This window comes from Sus scrofa, chromosome 1 (assembly GCF_000003025.6).
Source record: "Sus scrofa isolate TJ Tabasco breed Duroc chromosome 1, Sscrofa11.1, whole genome shotgun sequence".
Lineage (NCBI taxonomy): Eukaryota > Metazoa > Chordata > Mammalia > Artiodactyla > Suidae > Sus > Sus scrofa.
In genome coordinates this window covers 82,594,532-82,610,839 of record NC_010443.5, presented here as the reverse complement: position 1 = coordinate 82,610,839, position 16,308 = coordinate 82,594,532, and the positions used below count along the sequence as shown (strand labels likewise).

Sequence of the window (16,308 nt, the reverse complement as noted above, 5' to 3'; positions counted from 1 at the left end):
ACTAGTTCACAATAAAGCAGTAACCTACATATTATAAAGCAATAATCAATAAACCTCCCTGAATTAAAGAATTCTTTAACTTCTCTATACTCTGTATAAATTGATACTTGCTTTCACTGGCCATAAACTAATTCTTTCAAACATTATAATACATCTGTTAGTTATAAAACAGTGGTGTTTGGGGACTTTCTGGTCTATCCTCATTCTCAACCTCTAGATTTCTAGACAGAAAAACAAATGATCCTTCTGCTGTTCTCCTTCTGCTTCTCAAGACTAGAATTCAATTATGAATGACAAACTGCAGCATGACATGGTATCTTCTCCATACCCCTTCTGAAGAACAGCAGCACTTTAACAGTGTTTTACCCCGCCAGTCAGTCACTCATTCATTGAGTCAATAATTATTGACATTGAGGATGGAGACACAGTTGGGCAATGTCTACAACTCCTCCCTGGCAACACTGGATCATAACTGATGGTTCAGTATCTTCATTATTTTATATTTGCACATGGTTAAACATGTGCTATTTTTATCCCCTCTCATACTTGAAAGTCCTGGATTTCATTCAGCATGTAATTTTACTACCTCAGAAGTATTTTTAATTTTCTCAAGAAAGGTTTAATAACATATAATTACACAAAGAACTAATTATCGAGGGTAGCTATTCATTAACTTCTGTTGACAGTCTTTCGGTAATTTTACTTTTAACGTGGACCTCCCCTGAAGGGTATTCAAGGGAAGCAAAGAGATCAAGAAAAGAAACACATACTGTTTTCTGTTTGTTCAGCTTTGAGAGAGAATGGAGTTTGTTTTTAAATGGCTAAACTTGAGGATACTTTATGCACTCTACCCTGTTGCCTAAGCTAAAGACACAATTATGGTGCTATAAGGGAAAAAAATCTTTTCAGTTTAAACCCTGGAAATTAGGATCAATTCCTGTGAAACCACCCTTTCTTTATTTTTAAACAATCGTCACATAGACAATTTCTTCTAAATGCCTAAATTACTTTTCTTTATGATAATACAAGTGTATTTTCTTTGATTCAGATCTCCAGCCATAACACAAAAAGAGAACTCAAACTGAATAATCTCAATATCCTTTTAGAACCAATGCACCAAAATTTTAAGCAATGTTTTTCTGTCTTCTCTGGGTACTTTTTAAATTGTTTGTATTTTTTCATGGTAATTTAGGATTTAACAACAAAAGAGATTCAATAATGATGGCTTCAGAATATAATCTCATAGTTGTTTCTATAATGGTGGTAATTATACAGAAAAGCAACATGTACTTATAGAACAGAGAAATTAACACTTTTTTTTTTATGGCTGCACCCTCAGCATATGGAAGTTCCCAGCCAAGGATCGAATCCAAGCTGCAAGTGCAACCTATGTGGCAGCCTTGGCAACACCAGGTCCTTAACCCAACATGCCACAGGAGAAACTCCCAGAGAAATGAACATTTTTAACAGAGGGTATGGGTCACCCAGAAATGAGTCTCTTTTTTTCATACCAAAGATAACATAGGTTGATTTTCAGTATTTGAAATGATCAAATATTGATATTTGTAACATGAATCTTTATAAAATGTTGATAAACTCTCTTGTCATATTGGTAATGACTTTCACAGAATAACTGTCCTAGGAAAAGAACCAGAATAAAAGGTATGTCATCCTTGTAAAACAAACTTGAGACTTTGCACATGGGCCATTTCTCATGACCCTGAGTTAGTATGGAAAGCATGTGCTTATTCACATGTCAGAATTTCATTATACTGATAAAATGTCTATGAAGATTTGTGCCACTAATGATTCCAAAATTAGATGTAGCAAGTTGGTCATGAAGTCCTTCATTGAAACTCACCATATTATATTTATACAGCTAATTACCAGCACTAGTTAGTAAACAGACAAAAAACAGACTTGTCTCAAAACACGTGGGATACTAACCGTACCTATGTTCTATGACGTTGCTTTTATAAGAGCAATTTGACACAGGTTAAATGAAGGGCACTCAAAACCAGAGTGTTGTAAGGCAAGAATATATAGCTATCACTTTTGAAAAGTCAGGTCTCTAATATGAACAGGTACAACTCTTTTCCTTTTCTGCTCCTAATCTTAGCCAAGAGACTATCTTTTTCAAAGTAAGTGAGATAAAAATATATAGTGAATGGATGAAAATGCAAAATGCATCCTTAGTACAATATATCTATAAAGTCAACATAAAGAGAAAGTAAAGCAGAACAACATTTAAGGAGCTGATCAAAACAATGAGAGAAGAATCACATGATGTGACATATAATTGCTAAATCAATTGTAAAGGCATTAAGTCTGATGTTCTTGAAGCAAAAGAGGAACTGAATCAAGGATACAGTGGGGGAAGAGGAGGAGAAAGAATAAATAGAACTTCATCATTTGACACTTGCAGGGGTTTTAGTAAATGGGCAACTCAAAGATAACTGAAGTTTCTGATTTAAAAGACTAGCTCTATATAAACAGAAACAAAGAGATCAGGCAGAGCACATTCAAGAGTTCCACTTCAGAGATGGAGTTTCTAAAGGAGTTTTAGGTGAAAATACAATATCTAAGTGTAAGTGTCTATAAGTAAGAAGACATGCAAAACTGAAGCTCAGGAGGGAGGGAAGGACTGTAGGCATGAGACTCAGTGTAATGGAGGTAGATTCTCCCATGAAGAATATACAGAGAAAGCAGAGGAGTAGACGGCTTGAAGCGAACCTTAGTGAAAGCTCACATTTATGAGCTGTAAGGAAGAGTAAAAGCAACCAGCAAGATCTGTCTTACTTGGCTTGCCAACCGCCCCCACCCCCCAACCTAAAATCAAGCTTATGTGGTTTTGAACCACATACCATGGGCAAGAATCTTTCCCCACCAATGGCAAAGCCTCCAAGGGCAACTGTATTTGATGCTGGTGACCGGCTCACCCAACTCCATCTATCTTTTTCTAGACTTATAGGAGCCAGGGATCTGTATACCAATTTAGTTCTGCATGTTGGGCAGACCTGAGGGCAATCTAGAAGGTGAACCTGAGGCAGCAGCAGACTTCCTGGATCTATATGGATGTTTCTTATGGAAAGTTATAAGCTGCTTGAAGGGTGAGATCTCTTTCACTGTATCTCACTCTCTACTGTTCAGCTTCCTGGGCTTTGAGGAGCAATGGTCACTGTCACAACCACTTGATATGACTCCCTACTCTCTGAGAAGGGGCCACACCCCAGCTCCTTAGTGTTGCAGGGCAACCAAGGTGGCAGTGGCAGCTGGTCACTAGCATCCCTTAAAGTAGTGGCCTCAAAAGCAGCAGCTTCCCTAGTGTGCAAGAACCTATTACTTCAGGAACATCTCAGGAGGCTGAACCCAGAACCAGATCCTACAGGCTTCTAGTAATGGCATCAGCACCTGGCCCCTGTTTTAATTTCCTCTCTATGGAGAACAGGTAGTTTCTGTTTCTTGAGTAGATGCAATATTTGGTAGCTGAACCAGCTGTAGAAATAAGACCCTCAAAAATATCAAAGGGAATGTCTGGGATTACATAGGTAACCTGATTGAATCTGAAGGCAGTGATGACCACCTGCAGTGACTAGAGAATTGGATTCTCAGAATCCATGCTGTATAGGAGCAAAATACTTAAATTATGACTTACGGCTTTCTGAAATGAGCACCTAGAATGAAGCCTATCAGAACAAGCAGCTGCTGGGAGAGACCATGATGAGAACAAGGCAGAGAGACCTGTGGGGTGGGCAGCTGCTCCCAACTCCTCTGGAGAGCTTAAAAAGGAAAATGACAACATAGGATCTAAAATTATTGTCTCAAAGTTGCAGACCATGGTTCTCCAAGCTGCCCTAAAATAATCTTATCCTTGCAGACACAGGGCTGTTGTCATTTAAGGATGAGAGTCTAATCTTGTGAGTGCTGAATTATAACATCCATGGACAAGTTAAATTTCCAGTCTCACCATGGTCTCCTTTGTGAAAGTTAGGAAAACAAGAAAGAAAACAAAAGGAAAGTATCTGGGTAGATTCAAACCAAAATGAGCTACTCTTTGCTGGAAAAAAACTTTCCTTTCTCAGTCTGAAGAGGGTGGTCTGCCTTGCTTGGAGATCCTGTAATCAACTCACCTTCTACCAGGGAATAAAATTCTCATATCCCATCCCTTTTCTTCTCACCCCTCTACCATTTCTAGTGGCCTCAACACCTAAAATGTCATTTAGAAACCAACAATCCAGCTTGGCCTTGGGAAACAAGTACAAAGTCTGAATCAAGGCTGGGGAGGAAGGGAACTACATGCTTAAATAAGTACAGGATTTTGCACATTTATGTTGGCAGTAGTTTCGCCAGATAAAATATTATACACTAGTTATTTTTTAAACTTTATTATTATTATTATTATTATTATTTTTTGTCTTTTTGCTATTGCTTGGGCCGGTCCACGGCATATGGAGGTTCCCAGGCTAGGGGTCTAATCGGAGCTGTAGTCTCCGGCCTACGCCAGAGCCACAGCAACGTGGGATCCAAGCCGCATCTGCAACCTACACCACAGCTCACAGCAATGCCAGATCGTCAACCCACTGAGCAAGGGCAGGGACCAAACCCACAACCTCATGGTTCCTAGTCGGATTCGTTAACCACTGCACCACAACGGGAACTCCCAGTTAACTTATTTGTAAATAAAGAAGGTGGATTGAGATGGCAGAGGAGTAGAACATGGAGCTCACCTTCTCCCACAAATATATCATCATAAAAGAAAAAAAAATCCAACAACCCATCTACATGTAGAACGTTTCTCACAGAACATCTACTGAATGCTGGCAGATGATCTCAGACTCCCAAAAAAGGGCAAGAAATCTTCAACATAACTGGGCAGGACAAAAGGAGAAAGAAGGAGAGAGAGAAGAGAAAAAAATCAGGGTGGAATTAGCATTCCTGGGAAGGAACTGTGAAAGAGGAAAAGAATTTGCACACTGGGAAGCCACCTGATTGACAGAGAGATCAGCTTAGATGGGGCAGGGGAGCCTCAAAGCCTCAAAAATTGTCTTTTCATTTTATGATTTCTTTGCTGTGCAAAAGCTTTTGATCCATCAATTCCATTCCTGGGCATATATCTGGAGAAAACCCTAATTCAAAAAGACACATGACCAATGTTCATTGCAGCACTATTTACAACAGCCAAGACATGGAAGCAACCTAAATGTCCAGCCACAGAGAAATGGATAAAGAAGATATGGTACATCTATACAATGGAATATTAGCCATAAGAACAAAATAATGCCATTTGTAGCAACATAGATGAACCTAGAGATAATCATACTAAATTAAATTAAGTCAGAAAAAGAAAAACAAGTATCATATGAGATCACTAATATGTGGAATCTAACAAGAAATGATACAAGAGAACTCAGAAAACAGAAACAGACTCAAAGATTTTTGAAAGCAAATTTATGGTTACCAAAGGGGAAACACAAGGGAAGGGATAAATTAGGGAGTTGGGAATGACACATGCACATTATTTTATATAAAATGGATAGGTGACAAGGACCTACTATATAGCACAGAGTAACCTACTCAATACTGTGTAATAACCTATATTGGAAAAGAATCTGAAAAGGAAAGGCTATATGTATAATTGATTTGCTTTGCTGTATACCTGAAACTAACATGACTTTGTAAGTCAACTGTACTCCAATAAAATTTATTTCAAAAATCATAAGTTCAAGGAGTTCCCCGTCATGGCTCAGTGGTTAACGAATCCGACTAGGGAACCATGAGGTTGTGGGTTCGATCCCTGGCCTCGCTCAGTGGGTTAAGGATCCAGCATTGTCATGAGCTATGGTGTAGCTCGCAGTCGCTGCTTGGATCCCATGTTGCTGTGGCTCTGGCGCAGGTCAGCAGCTACAGCTCCGATTAGACCCCTAGCTTGGGAACCTCTATATGCCACAGGAGTGGCCCTAGAAAAGGCAAAAAGACAAAAAAAAAAATCATCAGTTCAAAAAATAAATTCAATGAAAAATTAAAAGGACAGAAACTGAAAAGAAAAGCCTTGGAGAAAAGCACAGCAGCCAGACTGAAGAGGGGAAAGCAGAGAGAGAGCTGTACAGGTTATCGGTACCACGACCTGGCACACTACAGCCTGAGACACTCAGACAGGGGCTGGGTGCTGAGGCTTGGGCTTTGGAAGTCGGTCCTGGAGACAGGATTAGGGTTGGCTTATGGAAACAAACTAAGGGGGCTAAGGAGTGGTGCATCACAGCCAAGGGAGGCCAGGGGGAAGCCTGGGCTTACCAGAGAAGCAAGGTGCGATTGTTACAGAGAGTGAGGTGGGGGAGGACCACCATAGTAACTTCTTTCTCTGTGTGTGTGGGCTCTCAGGTGGCAGGGCACCTCTTGCATGGGCTACTGCGGAAGATGCAAGCAACCAAAGCCATCTCAGACTTGAGAGGCTGCCTGCCACGCCTGCCACACCTGCCACACTCCACCATCCTTGGGACCACTGCTGCTGCCAACCAGGTGCTGCCTGTTGCCCCCACCTCCTTGGGAACACATGTGCCCTTCCACTGCTGCCACTGAGGGCCCCATGGCCCACCACTGCCACCACTTCTGATTTCCAGCAACCAGGAACCATCCATTGTCTTCACCTCTCTGGGAACACACACACCCTGCTGTTACCACTGCAAAGGGCCCCAAACTGGGCACTACCACCACCTCACTGGAGGTCACTGCTACTGCTGAGGGCCTGGTGAAGAGGCACTGCCTATAGGTGCCACCCATTGCCCCCACCTCCCTGGAAGCATGCATGGGCCATGCATTTGTACACCCTCTATTAATGGAATATGGCCCTGCACACACTGAGGAAAAAGACAGCAAGCATCCAAACCAAAAGCAGCTCCCACATCAAAAAAAAAAAAAAAAGAAAGAAAGAAAGAAAAGTAAGCCCTCATAAGCTACCCAGGATGCTCTCACATATAAATAGCTGGCTCTCTAAGACTATAGCAGATAATTGTTTCCCCTCAACTCACAGAGTAAGATAAAGGATAAAGATAAAGGATAAAGATAAGGAGAGGATTCTAAAGGCATCAAGAGAAAAACAAAGAATTAATTACAAGGAAACACCCATAAGGCTAACAACTGATATCTCTACAGAAACACTGGAGGCCAGAAAAGAGTGGCAAGACATATTCAAAGTTCTAAGAAGGAAAAATTAGTAACCTAGAATATGCTACCCAGTAAGATTATCATTTAAAATAGGAGGAGAAATAATTTCTTAGACAAGTAAAAACTAAAAAAAACACAGCAGCACTAAACGTATCCCAAAAGAAATATTGAAAGTCTCCTCTAAATAGGAAAGAAGCAGATACAGTTTGGAAGAAGTTCCAAATGGAAAGTAATAAGCCAGTACAGAGATCAAAAAAGAAAAAAAAAGTATTTGTGATGGAGTTCCCATCATGGCGCAGTGGTTAATGAATCTGACTAGGAACCATGAGGTTGCAGATTCAGCCCCTGCCCTTGCTCAGCAGGTAAAGGATCCAGCATTGCTGTGAGCTGTGGTGTAGGTTGCAGATGCGGCTCAGATCCTTCGTTGCTGTGGCTCTGGCGTAGGCTGGTGGCTACAGCTCTGATTAGACCCCTAGCCTGGGAACCTCCATATGTCATGGGAGCAGCCCAAGAAATGGCAAATAAGACAAAAAAAAAAAAAAGTATTTGTGAAATCAATGATAAACACAAGGAATAGCAAAAGGATAAACATGATGTAAAAAGGATATCAAAATCATAAAATGTAGGGAAGGAGAGTAAGAAAATATAGACTACTTTCTTTAGAATGTGTTTGAGCCTATTTGACTATCAGATATAGGAAGGAGTTAACATATTCAAAAAACAAGGCAACCACAAATCACAAACAATACATTCACAAAAACCAAAAAAGAAAAGGACACAAACATTAAATAAAAGAAAATCATCCAACCAAAAAAAGAAAAAGGAACAAAGGAGAAACAGAATCAACTGGAAAATAAGGTTTAAAATTGTAATAAATTCATATTTATCAATAATTACCTTAAATGTCAATGGAATGAATACTCCAATTAAAAGACATAGAGTATAAGACTAAATTAAAAAACAAGAGCCTACAATATGCTGCCTACAAGAGACCCACCTCAGGGTAAAGGACACATATAGATTGAAAGTGAGGAGGTAGAAAAAGATATCTCATGCAAATGGAAATGACAAGAATGTGGGAGTCACGATACTCACATCAGACAAAATAGACTTTAAAACGAGGGCCATAAAGAAAGAAAAAGAAGGACACTGTTTAACGATAAAAGGATAAATTCACAAAGAGGATATTACGCTCATCAACATATATGCCACTAGTATAGGAGCCCTCAAACACATAAAACAATGCTAACAGACATTAAAGTGATGGGAATACAATAATGGTATGAGACTTTAACACCCCACTCGCATGATCAATGGAAAGATCCAGATAGAAAATCAATAAGGCAACAGATATCCTAAATGACACAGTAGAAGAGTTGGACTTAAATGATATTTTTAGGGCATTGTATCCAAAAAAAAAAAAAAAGAAACCCCAGAAAACACATTCTTTTCAAGTGCACATGGGACATTCTTTAGGATTGACTGTATACTAGAGCACAAAACTAACTTCAAAACATTTAAGAGCACAGAAATTATTTCAAATATCTTATGACCACAATGGCATGAAACTAGAAATCAACCACAGGAAATGATAAAAAACTGACTACATAGAGACTAAACAACATACTACTAAATAACAAATGGGTCAATGAAGAAATTGAAAGGAAATTAAAAAACACCTTGAGACAAACAAAAATGAAAACACAACCATACAAAATCCATGGGATGCTGCAAAAACAGTTTATAGAAGTTCACAGACCTGCCTCAGAAAATAAGAAAAATCTCAAACAACCTAACCTAGCACCTAAAAGAATTAGAAAAATAAGAACAAACAAGACCTAAAGTCAGCAAAAGGAAGGAAATAATAAAGATCAGAAAGGAAATCAATAGAAGAGAGATTCAAAAAAAAAAAAAAAAAAAGAAAAAAACAATAAAACCAAGAGCTGATTCTTCAAAGGGTTAACAAAATTGACAAACCATTGGCCAGGTTCACCAAGAAGAAAATAGAATCAAAATAAGCAAAATAAGAAATTAAAAAGAAATTTCAACTGATACTGAAGAAATACAAAAAACCATAAGAGAATACTATGAACAATTACATGCCAACAAATCTGACAACCTGGAAGAAATGGACTTTCTAGAAATATCCAGTCCACCAAAACTGAATCAAGAAGAAAGAGATAATTTGAACTGACTGATCAGTAGAAATAAAAGTTGAGTATGTAACAAAAAAATCTCATACAAACAAAAAAAACTCCCAGGACCAGATGGCTTCACAGACGAATTCTAGCAAACATACAAAGAAGAACTTATACCCATCCTTCTTAAACTCTTCCAGAAGACTGAAGAGGAGGAACACTCCCAAAGATATTCAATGAAGCCACCATCACCTAATACCAAAATCAAAGATACTACCAAAAAAGAAAATTATAGCCAATATCTTTAATGAATATAGATGCAAAAATTCTCAACAAAGTTTTAGCCAACTAAATCCAACAATACTTAAAAAATATCATACACTACAACCAAGTGGGTTTCATCCCAAATTCACAAGGATGATTCAACATATGCAAATCAATCAATGTAATACACAACATTAACAAAAGTCAAAAACCACATATCTCAAAAGGTGCAGAAAAAGCATTTGACAAAATTCAACATCCATTCATAATAAAAACTCTTAATAAAGTGGGTATAAAGGGAATATATCTCAACATAATAAAATCCATTTATGACAAACCCACAGCCAATATAGTATTCAATGGAGAAAAGCTGAAAGTCTTCCTGCTAAAATCTGGAACAAGACACAGATGCCCACTCTCACCATTTTTATTCAACATAGTATTGGAAGTCCTGGCCACAGCAATCACACAAGAGAAAGGAATAAAAGGTATCCAAATTGGAAGGAAAGAGGTATAATTGTCACTATATGCAGATGACATAATACTACATATTAAAAACCTTAAGGAATCTACACAAACACTATTTAATTTGATACATGAATTGAGCAAAGTAGCAGGATAAAAAATTAATATTCAGAAATTGGTTGCATTTTTTTACACTAACAATGAAATATCAGAAAATAAATGTAAAAATACAATACATTTTTAAATTGCACCAAAAAATACCTATGAATAAATCTGACCTCCTTAGGTGAAAGCCTTATATGCTGAGAACTACAAAACATTAATAAAAGAAATTAAAGATGCTTCAAAGAAATGGAAAAATATCCCAGTTCTTGGGTTGGAGGAATTTTACTGTTAAAATGGCCATGCTACCCAAAGCAATCTATATATTTAATGCGATCTCTATCAAATTACCTATGATAGTTTTCACAGACTAGAACAAATAATTCAATAATTTATATGGAACCATAAAAGACCTAGAATTGCCAAAGCAATTCTGAGGTAAAAAACAAGGCAGGAGGCATAACTCTCCCACACTTCAGACAACACTACAAAGCTACAGCAATCAAAACAGTGTGGTATTGGAACAAAAAGAGACATATGGATCAATGGAACAGAATAGAGAGCCTAAAAATAAACCCAAATACCTATGGTCAATTAATCTTTAACAAAAGAGGGAAGAATATAAAATGGGAAAAAGTCTCTTTAGCAAGTGGTGCTGGGGAAACTGGAAAAAATGTATGAAACTAGAACACACCATGCACAAAAATAAACTCAAAATGACTTAAAGACTTAAACATAAGACAAGACACCATAAAACTCTTAGGTGAGAACATAGGCAAAACACTCTTCAACATTGACCATACAAATGTTTTCTTAGGTCAGTCTCCCAAGACTATAGAAATAAAAACAAAAATAAACCAATGGGACCTAAATCAAATTTATAAGCTTTTGCACAGCAAAGGAAACCACGAAGAAAATGAAAATACAACCTATGGAATAGGGGAAAATATTTAAATGATTCAACAGACAAGGGCTTAAGCTCCAAAATATACAAACAACTGATACAATTCAACAATAAAAAAACAAACAACCCAACTGAAAAATGGGCAGAGGATCTAAATAAACACTTCTCCGAAGAAGACATACCATGCTAGCAGGTACATTAAAAATGCTCAACATCACTAATTATTAGAGAAATGCAAATCAAAACTACAATGAGGTACCACCTCACACCAGTGAGAATGGCCATGATTAATGACTCTACAAATAACAAATGCTGGAGAGGGTATTGAGAAAAGAGAACTATACTGTTGGTGGGAATGTAAATTGGTATAACTACTATGGAAAGCAATATGGAGGTTCTTCAGAAAACTAAATATTGAACAATCATATAAGCCAGCAATCCCACTCCCTGGCATATACTGAGACAAAACTTTCATTCAAAAAGATACATGCCCCCTTATGTTTATAACAGCACTGCTCACAATAGCCAAGACATGGAACAACAATCTATAGGCAGATGAATGGATTAAGATGCGGTACATATATACAGTGGAATACTACTCAACCATAAAAAGAACAAAATAATGCCATTTGCAGCAACATGGATGCAACTAGAGATCATCGCACTAAATGATGTAAGTCAGACAGAAAAAGACAAATACCATATGATAATCACTTATACATAGAATCCAAAATATGGCACAAATAAACCTATCTACAAAACAGAAATATACAGTCACAGAGAACAGACTTGTGGTCGCTAAGGGGGATGGGAAAGGGAGTGGGATGGACTGGGAGCTTAGGGTGAGTAGATGCAAACTATTACATTTAGAATGGATAAGCAATGAGGTCCTGCTGTATAGCACAGGGCACTATATCCAATCTCCTGGGATAGACTATGATGAAAAGGAATATTAAAAAAAAGAATGTGTATATATATATATATGTTGCATATGTATGACTGAGTCACTCTGTCCAGCAGAAATTGGCACATTATAAATCAACTATACTTCAGTAATAAATTTTAAGGGCAAATAATAATCTTTAGCATAAATAGGTTTCAAATAGTCCACGGAATTTACTAACAATGGCATTTGTGTTGATATAAATACAAATTGAATTGGGCAACTTGTACTTTTTTTCCTCCCAAATCTGGCAATCCTAATATAAAAATCTAGAGAATTCAAATATATTCTAAAGCCTCTGAGCCTCCAAACAGGAAAGAAGGACTTTTGTGTTTTTTGGTGTTTGTGTTTTTGATATCACTGATGATTCATTAATTTGGGTGAACATGCTCCAAGCAAATTCAAAATCCTGGCCTAAGCATCCTGGAGTAGCTCAATGATTCCCAAACTGAAGCAAATCCCGAACTGAAGTCCCCCAGACCAACAGCCTAAGCACCAGTTTCCCAGTAGACATGCAAATTCTCAGGTCCTACCCCAGACCTACTGCATTAGAAGCTCTGAGTTAGTGTCCAGCAACCTGAATTTTAATAAGCCCTCCAGAAGGTCTTGAGCAAGAGCCTTGAAATCCTTCCAAAAGCACTTATTCCTACTCTTCTTCAAGGGGACCTTTCCTAGAGTGACTATGCTCAGGGGAAAGGGACATACCCAGAGTTTTCAGGGACATGCACTGTTAGTCAATTCTACTCTCTGGAGATCCAGAATGTCACTATACATTCCACTAATGTGAGGGAGGCTTTTCGGAGATAGTAGATTTAAAAACAAATTAGATCCAGTGGGTGCATAAACCATCCTTGGTTATTTCCCCAGTTTCCCAGATACATAAATGGAACAGAAATACTTTGAAATTAGCAGAATCCCCACATTGGTTTCTTGATCTCTGCAAAGATCCAGGGTAGCAATTCCATCCTATTCCAAGTTAACTTGAATATCTGGTTTGTGTGAAAGATAAAAGGCTTTTAGAGACCAACAGCAGGTTTCAGTAAACTTAATCAGGTGATGACTCCTCCTTGCAAAGATCCAGATGTGTCCTCTTTTCACGCAGAAAATCAGCACTGTTCCTGACAGCTGATAGGCATCTGTCAAAGGAGCAGTTTCTTTTACATCTATCCCCATAAACAGAACCCATCAGGAGTAGTTTGCTTTCATCTGGCAAGGATGCCAGTACACGCTAACTGTCTTATTTCAAGGATATCAACCCTGCTGGGTGTCCTAATGCTCCTGGATATCATTTGATACCATCAGGCAGACTTGCAGTGAGTGGGCAAAAATTTCAGGTATGCTAGGTGCCTTAATAAGTCTCATGCATGTCAAAGGGTAGGAGACCATGGAGAGTTCAGGGACCTGCTACCTCAATGAAGTTTCCATGGATCCCAAGGTCCTCTCCAAATGAAAGACATGTTGCTTCACATTGCACTCCTACAACTAAAAGGCAGGCAAAAGTTTTGCATAGCTTTTTTGCTTTTGGAGGTAACATATACAACACAGTTATGTCCTGCTTTAAATAGGGTGTCAGGTTATGGTGTCAGACACAAGTAGAGCCGAGATCAAAGGAAGACTCTGCAACTGCTCCCAAGTGATGCCACGCAGGCCTTTGTTCCTGCAGATCTAAAGGTACTCAAATGCCTGCAGCAGATCCAAATGCTGCACAACGGTGCTGGCACCCTCCAAAAGGAAAATACAATAGAAGCCTCTAGCGCTTTTGAGCAGCACCCTGTCTTTTTCAGACAGAAACTATCTCCGTTGGAAGAACTGCTCTTGCCTTGCTTCTAGAGACTGAGCTTCTGACTATAGAATACCAAGTGATTGATCTTAAGACCTCAAGTGGTATCTAATACACCAAATCACAAAGCTTGACAAGAGCAAGAATACACTTCATCATCAATCAGAGGTGGTAACATAAGAGATCAGTCTCAAGCAGTGCTGAAACACCCATGTAGGTTCTATGAACAGATGGCTCACACTCCCAGTATACCTACATCTGTGTTGCTATTTCTTCCCTCAAATCATGCCTATGGCCTTTGGGGAGATTCCTATGGCTGGCAGACAGAGGGAAAGGAGAATTGAAGCTTGGTTTAAAGATGTTTTCTCATACTGGCACCAGTTAGAAGTGGTTTGCTGAATCATTATAGTTCAGAAAGGGCTGAACTTGTCAGTAGAAAGACATCTTTCAGCATAGGCCAAACTTCAAGCAGTAGGTACATCTGATTTTTCCTTTATGTTGAAGGAAATATGGGGAGGACATATGAAACTACATCAAAACACAAACATCTCCAGGGGTAGCATCAGATGTTGTTGTCAGCACAGTGGAACAGTTATTTATCCTTACGGGACTTAGTCTAAGAGGCAAAGCCTAGAACCTGCTCCTCCAGTCACTCCAAAATTTTGCAGGCACCAAAATCACTGTATGAAATCCTCTTCCGCTAAAAACATCTAGGAGGCTTTCCATTCCCTGAACTCGATCTTGACATAAGTATACCAGCAATGAAATATTAGAAAAGGAATACAAAAATAAAACACCTTTTAAAATTGAACCTCAAAAAATCAAATGCCTTGGAATACACCTGACCAAGGAGGTAAATGACCTATATGCCGAGAACTATAAAACTTTAATCGAAGAAATTAAAGAAGATGTAAAGAAATAGAAAGATATTCCATGTTCATGTATTGGAAAAATCAATATTGTAAAAATGGCCATACTGCCCAAAGCAATCTACAGATTCAATGTAATCCCTATAAAATTACCCATGACATTTTTCACAGAAATGAACAAACAATCCAAACATTTATATGAACAGCAAAAGACCCAGAATTGCCAAAGCAATTCTGAGGAACAAAAACCAAGCAGGGGGCATAACTTTCCCAGACTTCAAGAAATACTACAAAGCCACAGTCATCAAAACAGTGTGGTACTGGTACCAAAACAGACAGACAGAACAATGGAACAGAATAGAGAATCCGGAAGTAAACCCTGCCACCTATGGTCAAGTAATCTTTGACAAGGGAGGCAAGAACATAAAATGGGAAAAAGAAAGTCTATTCAGCAAGCATTGCTGGGAAACCTGGACAGCTGCATGCAAAACAATGAAACTAGAACACACCCTCACACCATGCACCAAAATAAACTCAAAATGGCTGAAAGACTTAAATATACGACAGGACACCATCAAACTCCTAGAAGAGAACATAGGCAAAACACTCTCTGACATCAACATCATGAATATTTTCTCAGGTCAGTCTCCCAAAGCAACAGAAATAAGAGCAAAAATAAACTCATGGGACCTCATCAAACTGAAAAGCTTTTGCACAGCAAAGGAAACCCAAAAGAAACCAAAAAGACAACTCACAGAATGGGAGAAAATAGTGTCAAACGAGGCAACGGACAAGGGCTTAATCTCTAGAATATATAAGCAACTTATACAACTCAACAGCTAAAAAGCCAATCAACGAATGGAAAAATGGGCAAAAGACCTGAATAGACTGTTCTCCAAGGAAGACATACAGATGGCCAGCAAACACATGAAAAAATGCTCAACATCGCTGATTATAAGAGAAATGCAAATCAAAACTACCATGAGATACCACCTCACACCAGTCAGAATGGCCATCATTAATAAGTCCACAAATAACAAGTGCTGGAGGGGGTGTGGAGAAAAGGGAACCCTCCTGCACTGTTGGTGGGAATGTAAACTGGTACAGCCACTAGGGAGAACAGTTTGGAGATACCGTAGAAATCTATACATAGAACTTCCATAGGACCCCACAATCCCACTCTTGGGCATCTATCCCGACAAAACTCTACTTAAAAGAGCCACATGCACCCGCATGTTCATTGCAGCACTATTCACAATAGCCAGGACATGGAAACAACCCAAATGTCCATCGACAGATGATTGGATTAGGAAGAAGTGGTATATATATACACAATGGAATACTACTCAGCCATAAAAAAGAATGACATAATGCCATTTGCAGCAACATGGATGGAACTAGAGACTCTCATACTGAGTGAAATGATCAGAAAGACAAAGACAAATACCATATGATATCACTGATATCTGGAATCTAATATAGGGGACAAATGATCCTTTGCACAGAAAAGAAAATCATGGACTTTGAAAATAGACTTGTGGCTGCCTAACGGGAGAGCGAATGGGAGGGATTGGGAGCTTGGGGTTATCAGACACAACTTAGAATAGATTTACAAGGAGATCCTGCTGAGTAGCAATGAGAACTATGTTTAGATACTCATGTTGCAACAGAACAAAGGGTGG

The 16,308-nt window shown here is 38.6% G+C and overlaps 1 protein-coding gene across 30 annotated transcripts in view; it reads right to left on the bottom strand.

The window, feature by feature from the left end:
• SNAP91 (synaptosome associated protein 91) overlaps nucleotides 1–16,308 on the bottom strand; it is a 157,655-nt gene that overhangs the window by 87,813 nt on the left and 53,534 nt on the right. The window lies entirely within an intron of this gene.